Here is a 13,070-nt window from a genome sequence, read left to right as displayed (position 1 = left end):
TGCTCAATACTTTGTTGATGCACCTTTGGCAGCAATCAGTGGCCTAGTGGTTAGAGTGTCCGCCGGTAGGTTGTGAGTTCAAACCCCGCCAAAGACTATACATTACCTCCCTGCTTGGCACTCGGCATCAAGGCTTGGAATTGGGGGTTAAATCAGCTGCCGCTCACTGCTCCCCTCACCTCCCAGGGGGTGATCAAGGGTGATGGGTCAAATGCAGAAAATAATTTCGCCACACCTAGTGTGTGTGTGACAATCATTGGTACTTTAACTTTTTAATTACAGCCTCAAATCTTTTTGAATACGATGCCACAAGCTTGGCACACCATTCTTTGGGCAGTTTCTCTCATTCCTCTTTGCAGCACCTCTCAAGCTCCATCAGGTTGGATGAGAAGTGTTGGTTTTTATCCAGGATGTCTCTGTTAAAAGTGTCATCAATCAATAAATCACAAATGCCTCAAAGGGCTGCACAAACCATAACGACATCCTTGGATCTGCTCCCACATCAGGGCAAGAAAAAACTCAACCCAATGGGCATAATGAGAAACCTTGGAGGGGACCCCTCACCCCCATTTCTTGTTTTTCTCAAAAGTCTTAACAGCCGCATTTTGGACCTACTGTAATCTTTAAATGCTGTACTTAGAGAGATCCGAAAATATGACGTCAGAGCAGGGGTGTCCAAAGTGCGGCCCGCAGCTAATTGTTTACCGGCCCGCCACACATTCTGGAAATACTATTGTAAAAATAAAAAAGAACATTAAAAAAAGTGGAATGAGGTGAAATCTAACGAGTAAAAGTTGCAATGTTGACACAAAAGCTGCCATGCAGGCTGTTTTTTTCCTTTTGTCTTTCTTAATTTTTCTTTTTTTGCCATTGCTCAAAAAAAAAAAAATGACAAAAAATCCATGTTATAATTAATTATTTTCAGGGCTCCAATTACTTCAAATATTTCACTTTAAAATGTTTTATGTGGTAAATATTGCATATATTGTGTAGTAGCCATATAAAAACTTCAAAGTTTTCTTTGACAAAAGCGCATAAAACAAACAAAATAATAGTTCCAGCATACAATCGACAGATATATCTGAAGTTGATCTTGTAACTTAAGCGTTGAAAGTAAAAGAAAAACCTAATAAAAATGTATCACTTTATGAGTGGGGCACCTTTTGGATCCCAAATATATTTAGTGATTTTTTATTTATCTTTTCACTGTGATTACTCAAAAATATGAAATAATTAAAATCAATGGTGTCCTGCATTATTGATCTTTTAGGGCTCTAATTACTAAATACTGCATATTTCAGTTTTAATATAAAAAAACAAAGTTGTTTTTGACAGAAAAGCCATAAAACATGTTTTTAATTTGTATTACTTATATCAACTTGAAGTTGATATAGAGATTTACTGTAAGCGCTAAATAATTAAAAAATAATTATAATCCGACTTATTTTTAACATTTTAATGACTGAGACACTTAATGGTCCCCGGGACCCCTAAAGGTAAAATAAATTAAAAATGCATATATTTTGTTATGGTTAGAAAATGAAAAATATCAAAATGGCCCCCACATGCTTTAATTTTTCCGTGTGCGGCCCTCAGTGGAAAAAGTTGGGACACCCCTGCGTTAGAGTAATCGAGACGAAACGTAACAAACGCATGAATAATGATCTCAGCGTCGCTGGTGGACAAAATGGGACGAATTTTAGCGATATTACGGAGATGAAAGAAGGCGGTTTTAGTAACACAGTGTTACTAAAACGGCCTGGCCCCACCAGATGGCGCCATTGAGCACTATGCAGGCTCAAAATAATTGTGAATAGAATTAGTCTTCTTTATACAGTAATAATCTATAAAATATTATTTTATCAAGCGTAATATTTAATGTGACCCCGCGGCAGGCCAAGGACCAGATGGGGGGATTACATCTCCTCTCTGGCCTGGGAACGCTTCGGGATTCCCCAGGAGAAAGTTGCTAATGTTGCTCTGGAGAGGGAAGTCTGGGGGTCTCTGCTGGAGCTGTTGACCCGATTCCGGATAAGCGGTTGAAGATGGATGGATGAATGGATGGATAATATTTAATGAATACCAGGCAATTTCGTTATAAACATTTGTGCATAATACAAAGGCTTTACCAAAGCCAAGCTCAATGGCCTAATTGAGCGCTTGTTTAAGTGATGAGCTACTAAAATCATTGTGCGCATGTCCAAAACTGCTCTCGGGGCTAAGGCCGAAATCATCCAATCAAAATATCCAAATGCAATACGTGACGTCAGGACGTAATCAACACGCTCAGTTTTGGCGGATAGCCATATGTAGCAGCAAGCTAGGTTGGTTTTTATCCGGAGCAAAAAGACAATAAGAATATGAGTAAAATAATAACAAAGTAGATTCGTTGATAAGAAGGTACATTTATCACTTTGCCACTTGAGCAAAAATGAGAAATAAAACGTTTGGGACCGGGAAGCTTGTGACATCGTGGTTGCTCAAGTGGAGGAAATATTTTCCAAGAGTGATTACCTTATAGCAGCACAGCTTGTGGACAGCACACTTTTCAGTAAGTTCGGCAAATAATTTCCATGTGCTGAATTTAAAGCAGCAAATGAAATCTGGCCATTCGGAAATAAAGTTAAGATAAAAACCTGGAATTCCTGGTTCGATCCCCAACTTCTACCAACCTCGTCACGTCCGTTGTGTCCTTGAGCAAGACACTTCCCCCTTGCTCCTGATGGGTCGTGGTTAGGACCTTGCATGGCAGCTCCCGCCATCAGTGTGTGAATGTGTGTGTGAATGGGTGAATGTGGAAATACTGTCAAAGCGCTTTGAGTACCTTCACGGTAGAAAAGCGCTATACAAGTATAACCCATTTACCATGTTTGACAACAACCTACAGGATGTCTTATCTGAAACTGTCACTGCTCCAAATGATTATCACCAATGACCACAGCTGAGTCTGAGGTCATTTACAAGAAACACAATGGAGCAGCAGAGATGAAATGCTATGTTGTCCATTGAAAATGAATTCATTCATGGATTATTGGACTTTGACTGATGGGTTTTCCCAGGTGAAAGGTGGACTTGCAACCTTTCTATTCAATAAATGAACAACACTGGTTAGTAGCATTTTTATTTTGAACCATTCAAAGGTTTTATTCATAGCCTTACAGTTTTTTTTCCCATTTGCTGACACACAATTTTACAAACTGTGTGTCTTTTTTCAAAAGGATTCACACACTTTTCCAAACACAACATTCAATTTTCTTAATTCCTAGATTATTTGCAAAATGACACACTTCGGTCAAAACATATACCCATTCATCAAAATAAAGCAAGCGTTTGTAAAAATGCAGTTTTATTGTCATCTCACTCACACAGACTTCAAACGATAAAACATTATTGGAGTGAGTTACCGTATTTTCCGGAGTATAAGTCGCTCCGGAGTATAAGTCGCACCAGCTGAAAATGCATAATAAAGAAGGAAAAAAACATATATAAGTCGCACTGGAGTATAAATCACATTTTTTGGGGAAATGTATTTGATAAAACCCAACACCAAGAATAGACATTTGAAAGGCAATTTAAAATAAATACAGAATAGTGAACAACTAAATAAGTACGTGTACGTTATATGACGCATAAATAACCAACTGAGAACGTGCCTGGTATGTTAACGTAACATATTATGGTAAGAGTCATTCAAATAACTATAACATATAGAACATGCTATACGTTTACCAAACAATCTGTGACTCCTAATCGCTAAATCCCATGAAATATTATACGTCTAGTCTCTTACGTGAATGAGCTAAATAATATTATTTGATATTTTACGGTAATGTGTTAATAATTTCACACATGAGTCGCTCCTGAGTATAAGTCGCACCCCCGGCCAAACTATGAAAAAAACTGCGACTTATAGTCCGAAAAATACGGTACTCAGAACAGTGATAAATACAAAACACATTTGTAAAAAACCCTATTTTACTACAAGAAATCACATGTTTGGGGCATTTTGCCCAACCTATTTAGCATATGCGATGAATGATTACTGTAACTAAACAAAATATATTGGCAAATCCATAGCGATCATCATTGTTTACTTTGAAGTGGGCCTATACGCAAGGAACTAAAGAGAAAGTAAAAATATCCTGTAATCTTTTCAAGAACTGCTCAACAACGATGCCTCAAACTGAAAATATTTACTTTTACCACAGTCAGGTAGAGTAACATCACAGTAGTCAACAATGATATGAAGTACAAATGAAATCTGAGACAAATAAAAAGGTATGAAAAAAAATCTGGAGAGAAAAATTACAAATGGAAAAAAACTGTATATCTGTAGCACCCACCTGAAAGCTCTATTTTCAATTTATCACCTGTGTGTCCTTTACACCTGGTGGGTGTGATTATCCAATGTGTTCAATTGTGTGGTTGTTGGCAAGCCTGCCCTTAGTAGTAGTATATAGTAGATAGTATATATGATAGTATATATCTGTATCATGAATCAAATTAAGTGGACCCCGACTTAAACAAGTTGAAAAACTTATTGGGGTGTTACCATTTAGTGGTCAATTGTACGGAATATGTACTTCACTGTGCAACCTACTAATAAAAGTCTCAATCAATCAAATTGGGATTGACCAGGAAGTAACTTCACAATCCTTATCTTTGTGTAAGGTGTAAAGATGTGTGTATCACAATCCTAGTGTGTGTGTAAAGTGTGAAAATGTGTGTATCACAATCGTTATCTGTGTGCAAGATGGGAAAGTGTGTGTAAAGAAAGCATTGTTTGTAATATTTCACAAAAAATGTGAAGCAGAGTCTATGCCTAATATTAGGCAAGTCTGCACAGTGGTTTTGTTTACTGTGTGTAGACTTTTGTTATATGTGTGAAAATGTAAAATTTAGTGTGTAAGAAATTGGAAAAAACTAATTTGTAAGGCTATGAATAAAAATGGATTGTGGTCTTGAATTGAATGTGTGACTCAAACGAGAGAGTTGAGTCGAAGATAATGTAGAGTTGGGTGTCATCAGCATAACAGTGAAAGCTAACACCGTATTTGCGTATGATGTCACCTAGCGGCAGCATGTATATGCTGAAGAGTGCAGGGCCAAGAACTGAACCCTGTGGAACTCCGCACATTACCTTAACATACTCCATTGTTATGGGAGACGCACTGCATCCTGTAAGTAAGACAGGGGGTAAACCAAGAAAAGGCTAAGTCTGACATACCAATACGTGTTTTGATACGCTCTAATACAGGGGTGTCCAAAGTGCCGCCCGGGGACCATTTGTGGCCCGCAGGTCATTTTTTAACGGGCCCACGGCACATTTTAAAAATACAATTAGAAAAAATTAAAAACATAAAAAATGGTATAAAAGAGCAAACAGGTGAAATGTAACAAGAAAATGTTGCAATGTTTACTCTAATAACATAAGGCTGTTTCTTTCTTTAAAAAATAATAATGAATCAAAATCAATGTCATTATGAATTATTGACCTATTCAAGGCTCCAATTACGTCACATTAAATATTCCACTTTGAGACATTTTTTGGGGAAAATGTTGCATATTTTGTGTTTGCCATATAAAAAACTGAGCTGTTTTTTTTTAAAGAAGGGCCTCAAACGAACAAACAAAAAACATAAACAACAATAAAATGTATAATTGGCGGATAGATCTGAAGTTCGGATTATTGAGATTATTGTGTTAAAAGTAAACAGTAAAAATTTTTTATAATTAATTATTTAACACTTTAATGAGTAGGACCCTTTTGGATCCCCAATAATGTTAGTGTGAATTGTTTTTAAGTGTCATTGCTCAAAAAATAATAATGAATTAAAATCAATGGTGTTGTGAGTTATTGACCTTTTTAAGGCTCCAATTATTATATAATGTCAAATATTCCACTTAAAAATTTTATTGGGTGAAAATGTTGCATATTTTGTGTTTTTTCCATAAAAAACTGGGTTTTCTTTGACAAAAAGAGCATAAAATTTAAATATTTAAAAACGTTATATTGACAGATAGACCTAATGTTTATCTAGAGATTTAAAACTTGAATAATAATAAAAATAATAATACTGAATAATGACACATTTTTTATATTTTTTTGACCAAAACCCTTTGGGGTACCCGGGATCAAGCTTGAGTGGAGGCCTAAATGTCAATCAATCAATCAATCAATCAATCAATCAATGTTTATTTATATAGCCCTAAATCACAAGTGTCTCAAAGGGCTGTACAAGCCACAACGACATCCTCGGTACAGAGCCCACATACGGGCAAGGAAAAACTCACCCCAGTGGGACGTCGGTGAATGACTATGAGAAACCTTGGAGAGGACCGCATATGTGGGTAACCCCCCCCCCCCCCTCTAGGGGAGACCGAAAGCAATGGATGTCAAGTGGGTCTGACATAACATTGTGAAAGTCCAGTCCACAGTGGATCCAACACATCAGCGGGAGTCCAGTCCACAGCGGGGCCAACAGGAAACCATCCCGAGCGGAGACGGGTCAGCAGCGCAGAGATGTCCCCAACCGATGCACAGGCTAGTGGTCCACCCGGGGTCCCGACTCTGGACAGCCAGCACTTCATCCATGGCCACCGGACCTATGCAACTCCCCCTCGCAAGGGACAGGGGAGAAGAGGAGAGAAGAAAAGAAACGGCAGATCAACTGGTCTAAAAAAAGGGGTGTAATTTAAAGGCTAGATTATACAAATGAGTTTTAAGATGGGACTTAAATGCTTCTACTGAGGTAGCATCTCTAACTGTTACCGGGAGGGCATTCCAGAGTACTGGAGCCCGAATAGAAAACGCTCTATAGCCCGCAGACTTTTTTTTGGCTCTGGGAATCACTAATAAGCCGGAGTTCTTTGAACGCAGATTTCTTGTCGGGACATATGGTACAATACAATCGGCGAGATAGGCTGGAGCTAAACCGTGTAGTATTTTATACGTAAGTAGTAAAACCTTAAAGTCGCATCTTAAGTGCACAGGAAGCCAGTGCAGGTGAGCCAGTATAGGCGTAATATGATCAAACTTTCTTGTTTTTGTCAAAAGCCTTGCAGCCGCATTTTGTACCAACTGTAATCTTTTAATGCTAGACATAGGGAGGCCCGAAAATAATACGTTACAGTAATCGAGACGAGACGTAACAAACGCATGAATAATGATCTCAGCGTCGCTAGTGGACAAGATGGAACGAATTTTAGCGATATTACGGAGATGAAAGAAGGCCGTTTTAGTAACACTCTTAATGTGTGACTCAAACGAGAGAGTTGGGTCGAAGATAATACCCAGATTCTTTACCGAGTCGCCTTGTGTAATTGTTTGGTTGTCAAATGTTAAGGTGGTATTATTAAATAGATGTCGGTGCTGAGCAGGACCGATAATCAGCATTTCCGTTTTCTTAGCGTTGAGTTGCAAAAAGTTAGCGGACATCCATTGTTTAATTTCATTAAGACAATGTATATTTGTTATACATATATTGTATTGGTTTTTTAAATAAAAAATATCAAAATGGACCCCGCTTGCTTTGATTTTTCAGTGTGCGGCCCTCAGTGGAAAAAGTTTGGACACCCCTGCTCTAATAGAATGTTATGATCGACGGTATCGACGGTAGCGCTAAGATCAAGTAGCAGCAACATGGATGATCATTAGTAATTTTTGCGAGGGCTGTCTCCGTAGAGTGATTTGCCCTAAAACCGGACTGAAAGGGTTCACAGATATTGTTAGACGCAAAGTGTTCATTTAGCTGCTGTTGTGCAAAAAAAATTTCAAGAATTTTCGAGATAAAGGGAAGGTGGGACACCGGTCGGTAGTTTACCATGAAGTCAGAATTGAGGTTAGGTCTTTTGAGCAGAGGATGAATAAACACTTTTTTGAATGCTAAGGGAACAGTACCAGAGGAAAGGGATACGTTTATAATATTTAGCACTGATGGTACTCCCCCTGACTTAAACAAGTTGAAAAACTTATTCGGATGTTAGCATTTAGTGGTCAATTGTACTGAACTGTGCAATCTACTAATAAAAGTTTCAATCAATCAATCAAATTACAAACAGCTCCTTGATAAGTTTCCCAGGAAGTGGGTCAAAACATGTTGTTTGTTTTGTCCCATTTACAAGTCACAGGTGTTCATCTAATGGTATTTCTTAAAAAAGAGAGATTATTTTGGATGGCAATATCTGTCGTACATACATTCGTATCTGTGTTAATAGAACCAGTTGGAGTTGGGACACGTTATCTTTAATCTCCTTTCTAATGAGTTCAATTTTCTTATTAAAGAAATTCAAGTCATCTGCCGAGTGGGTGGAGCTACTGGGAGGAGTCCTTTGTTGGGTTAGCAATGCTATTGTACTGAATAAATATTTAGGATTGTTTTTATTGAGGTGGATGAGAATGGAGTGGTAATTGGTTTTAGCTAAGGTAAGCGCATGTTTACAAGTTATTAAACTATCACTTGGCATGGAACTATGGTAGCATGGGTAACATGGGCATACTTGCCAACCCTCCCGAATTTTCCGGGAGACTCCCGAAATCCAGCGCCTCTCCCGAAAACCTCCCGGGACAAATATTCTCCCGAAAATCTCCCGATTTTCAGCTGGAGCTGGAGGCCACGCCCCCTCCAGCTCCATGCGGACCTGAGTGACAGTCAACAGCCTGTTCTCACGTCCGCTAGAGTGCACAACTGCGCACACAACAAGGAGACGAAGCAGAAGAACGAGGAAGATACAGCCATGGCGACGCCGATGACGAGTAAGATGAAGAAATACGCTTGTAAGTTCCAAGCCGCAGCTGCGATTGGATCTGGATAGCCTCCGGGAAGAAGTAGTGGACTACCAAGTGCTTGGCAGTGAAGCTCTTCCTCAGGAAGCAAAGATTGACCGGTTTTGGGCCATGCCAGGGAGAGATGGAAGATTCCAGACTCTAGTGCATTTGATGAAAGCACTTTTGTGCGTGCCACACAGCAATGCATCATCAGAGAGGGTGTTCAGCATGGTTAGAAAAATAGTGACAGAGAATAAAACAAGGATGGACAATTCAACCCTTAACTCAACAATGAGTAGATGAGTGTTATGTGTGTGTATATGTGTAAATAAATGAACACTGAAATTCAAGTATTTCTTTTATATATATGTATATATATATATATATATATATATATATATATATATATATATATATATATATATATATATATATATATATATATATATATATATATATATATATATATATATATATATATATATATATATATAATAAAATAAATATATATATATAGCTAGAATTCACTGAAAGTCAAGTATTTCTTATATATATATATATATATATATATATATATATATATATATATATATATATATATATATATATATATATATATATATATATATATATATACATATATATATATATATCAGTGGCGTGCGGTGAGGTTAATGTCTGGTGAGGCACGACGGCATCAACAAAACAATAACAGTGAAATACTTTTTCATAACATGGTCACTACTGCCTAGTTTCTCTTGTTATATTCTTATTTTACAGTTACATTTTTATTCTCATCGTTGCTTTTTATTTTTATTCTATTGTAATATTTTTCTATTTTGTCTCCATTTATACCCCCATTATTTACTTTTTACTTTTTACAATTTTGTACACTGCTGCTGGAATTAAAATTTTCCTGAGGGAACTCTCCTGAAGGAATCAATAAAGTACTATCTATCTATCTATCTATCTATCTATCTATCTATCTATCTATCTATCTATCTATCTATCTATCTATCTATCTATCTATCTATCTATCTATCTATCTATCTATCTATCTATCTATCTATCTATCTATCATCACAGTCAGATTTACAAACATATGAACCTGCAGTGCAGGTGTACCTAATGTTGTGTCCCTGCGGTCGTTCGCGGCTCCTGCAGCGCGAGCAAACGTTGTTTTTGCACTTTTTGGCTTCTTGTTAAGTGACTTATCAGACTTTTGAGCCACTTTGTATAATGTATAGGCAAACATGTATATTTGAAAAAGAATACACTGAATGCAGTAGGCCCTCATATTATGGACGGTCAAATGGGACAAAATTAAATAAATGAAAACATATTTAAATAATTACTTAAAAGTGTCTCTAATTAATTATAAATGAATTGGAATACATGAATATCATTAATTTGATCATGTAAAAGTGGATTACATTTGTTTATCATAGAAATAAAAATTTTAGTATTTCATTCCTTGTTTAATAATTTCATTAATTAGTACTTTCATTATTAAATATTTTTTCAGGATTTAATTATTACATAATTTAATGATTTATTTCATTATTATATGAATGAGTGTTCATGAAATAAATCATTAAATACAAAAAAAAATAAAAAATTACAAAAAAGATCAGTTAGAATAATACATAATGTTGGATATAGAGAACATACAAACCCTTTATTTATTAAGTCAAAAATATTAAAGTTTGGTGATTTGGTAAAATTGCAAACAGCTAAAATGATGTACAAAGCAATATATAACCTGATACCAAACAATGTACAACAATTCTTCTCAACTAAAGAGGAGAAATATAACCTTAGAGGAAAAATTAATTTAAAACATTTATATGCACGTACAACACTTAAAACTTTTAGCATATCAGTATGTGGAATCAAATTATGGAATGGATTAAGTAAAGAAGTTAAAAATTGTACTGATATTATCCAGTTTAAGAGGTTGTTCAAAATAATAGTGCTTACAAAGTACAAAGAAGAAGAATTATAAGAAATACTTCTAACCTTATTAAAAATAAGATATTCTTCATCTCAGTATGTTAATAATGACTGAATTAATTAATTACATATTATAAAACTGTTGTGTATACTAATTCATAGATGTTATTTTATTATATAAAAATGTCAGTAAATGATTCTATATCATGGGAAAAGGGTAGGATTAAATAAGCTTTGCTTCTTCCTACTCCTTTTCGGGCATGATGTAAAATGAAATGATATGAAATTGTGTGACGTATTAAGATGTAAGTGTGTTCATGTTCGAAATAAACTAAAGAAAGAAAGAAAAAGAAAGAAAGAAATAATTACATTTTGTAATAATGAATCAAATAATAAATATTGAAATCAATAGTTAACAAATGATTAATTAACGAATTAAATGAGTAAATAAGTATTTTTTTATCAATAAAGTCATAATGACCCATTAAATAACATACGTATGTATTTAATTACAATTATAATTAATGAATGACTCATTTAAAAGGTGCTGTTTGCAACATTCACACAGATGCCTAAAGGGCACCAACTTTCCAATGTATTTTACCAGTGTTGGGTTAGTTACTGAAAACCAGTAACTAGTTACAGTTACTAGTTACTTTATTTCAAAAGTAACTCAGTTACTAACTAAGTTACTTACACCAAAAAGTAATGCGTTACTGTGAAAAGTAACTATTTAGTTACTTCTTTTTTTAAAGCTCCCATTAATGCCCTTTTAGCCTTCATTTCAGTACTGTTATTGCACTGGAGAATAATACAATGTGTTGATCAACTTGACATGCATTTGCATCATTGAACTCTGCTAAGCAATGTGCTCTACATACAACACACAAACAATGTGGTCTACATACAACACACAAAGACAAAGATATGTTTCAAAGGGCCAATTTATTTCAGGCCAGAACAAATTGACAAAACTATTTTAAGTAGCTGCAACATAACACACATAAGTAACAAACAGCATAATAACAACATAGCTGTAAACCAAATAAGTACTTTAACTTTATTTTTACATACCAAAGCCTAACCAGGCATTTTTTCTCTCAAGGAATTCTGAAATAAAATCATGTCTGAAGCCCAGAACACTCTACACATTTCCCCAGTTTTAGTTTAGAGATAAGGAAAGATTGGCCTGGCCCACTAGCATCCCTCTTTATGTTTGTGAACTTTATATTCTATACATTTAGAGTGATGTGATAATCAAACACTCTAGTAGTCCAGAAATAAAGAGTATATAAGAGAATTGACAGAGTGTGTGTACTATAATTCATAATAACATTGATTTTGATTCAATATTATGTTTTGAGCAATGACAGTTTGAAAGAAAATAAAACAGCTTTGTTTTATTAGTCAGCATTGCAACGTTTTCTAAATTACATTTCACCTTTAAGCTTTTTTATTTCACTTTTGTTATGTTTTTGTTTATTTTAATAGTATTTTTAGAATGTGCTGTGGGCCTTTAAAACATTAGCTGTGGGCCGCAAATGGCCTCCGGGGCACACTTTTGACACCCCTGCTATAGATAATAAAAAATTAAATCTGATAAATCTATCGATAAAAAGCTGAGCCTGGCGACGCATGCGTGTTAACAACTCTCTCGCTCTCTCTGTGTCCGCCCCTCCCTCACCAATGCTGCTGCGCGCACCCCTCCCCTCCCTCTTCTTCCCGCACCCAGACACACACACAGCGCAGCGGCGCCTCCTTCGTGTAACACAAGGGATTCAGAAGAACGACACCGTAGCGCTGCAATAAAACACACTCAGATCTTCTGTTTCTAGCCAATACTACATAAAAAGTAACGTAAAATAACGCAGTAACGCATCATGTAGTAACGGTAACTGAGTTACTGAATATAAAAAATAACGCGTTAGATTACTAGTTACCGCCGAAACTAACAGTGTTACAGTAACGCGTTACAAAGTAACACGTTAGTCCCTACACTGTATTTTACACAGTATACCCCGCCCTCTCACGGCTTCTTGTACGTAATGACGTAATTGTATACGTACGTAACACATGCATGCACATTAGCTTTAGATGTCGTTAGCTAAAAATAGCAATTTGGACAGCTAGCGTTAGCTGTCATTGAATGTATATTCTATCATAACAACAACATGCCTGCAAATTGTTGGTTGCTTCTCTTGGACTGCGTTTGTATGTGTGCACGCGCTCCCTGCGTGTTGACGAGACTGGGTGAGTGACAGCCGTAAACACCAATCCATCATGGAAAGAAAAAAAATGTAGAAAGAAAAAATAATAATTAAATTGTTATATGTATTCAGTGATTATACTA

The sequence above is a fragment of the Entelurus aequoreus genome, linkage group LG08, assembly GCF_033978785.1.
Source record: "Entelurus aequoreus isolate RoL-2023_Sb linkage group LG08, RoL_Eaeq_v1.1, whole genome shotgun sequence".
Lineage (NCBI taxonomy): Eukaryota > Metazoa > Chordata > Actinopteri > Syngnathiformes > Syngnathidae > Entelurus > Entelurus aequoreus.
The sequence above is the reverse complement of the archived record's forward strand: the minus strand, read 5'-3'. Positions refer to the sequence as shown.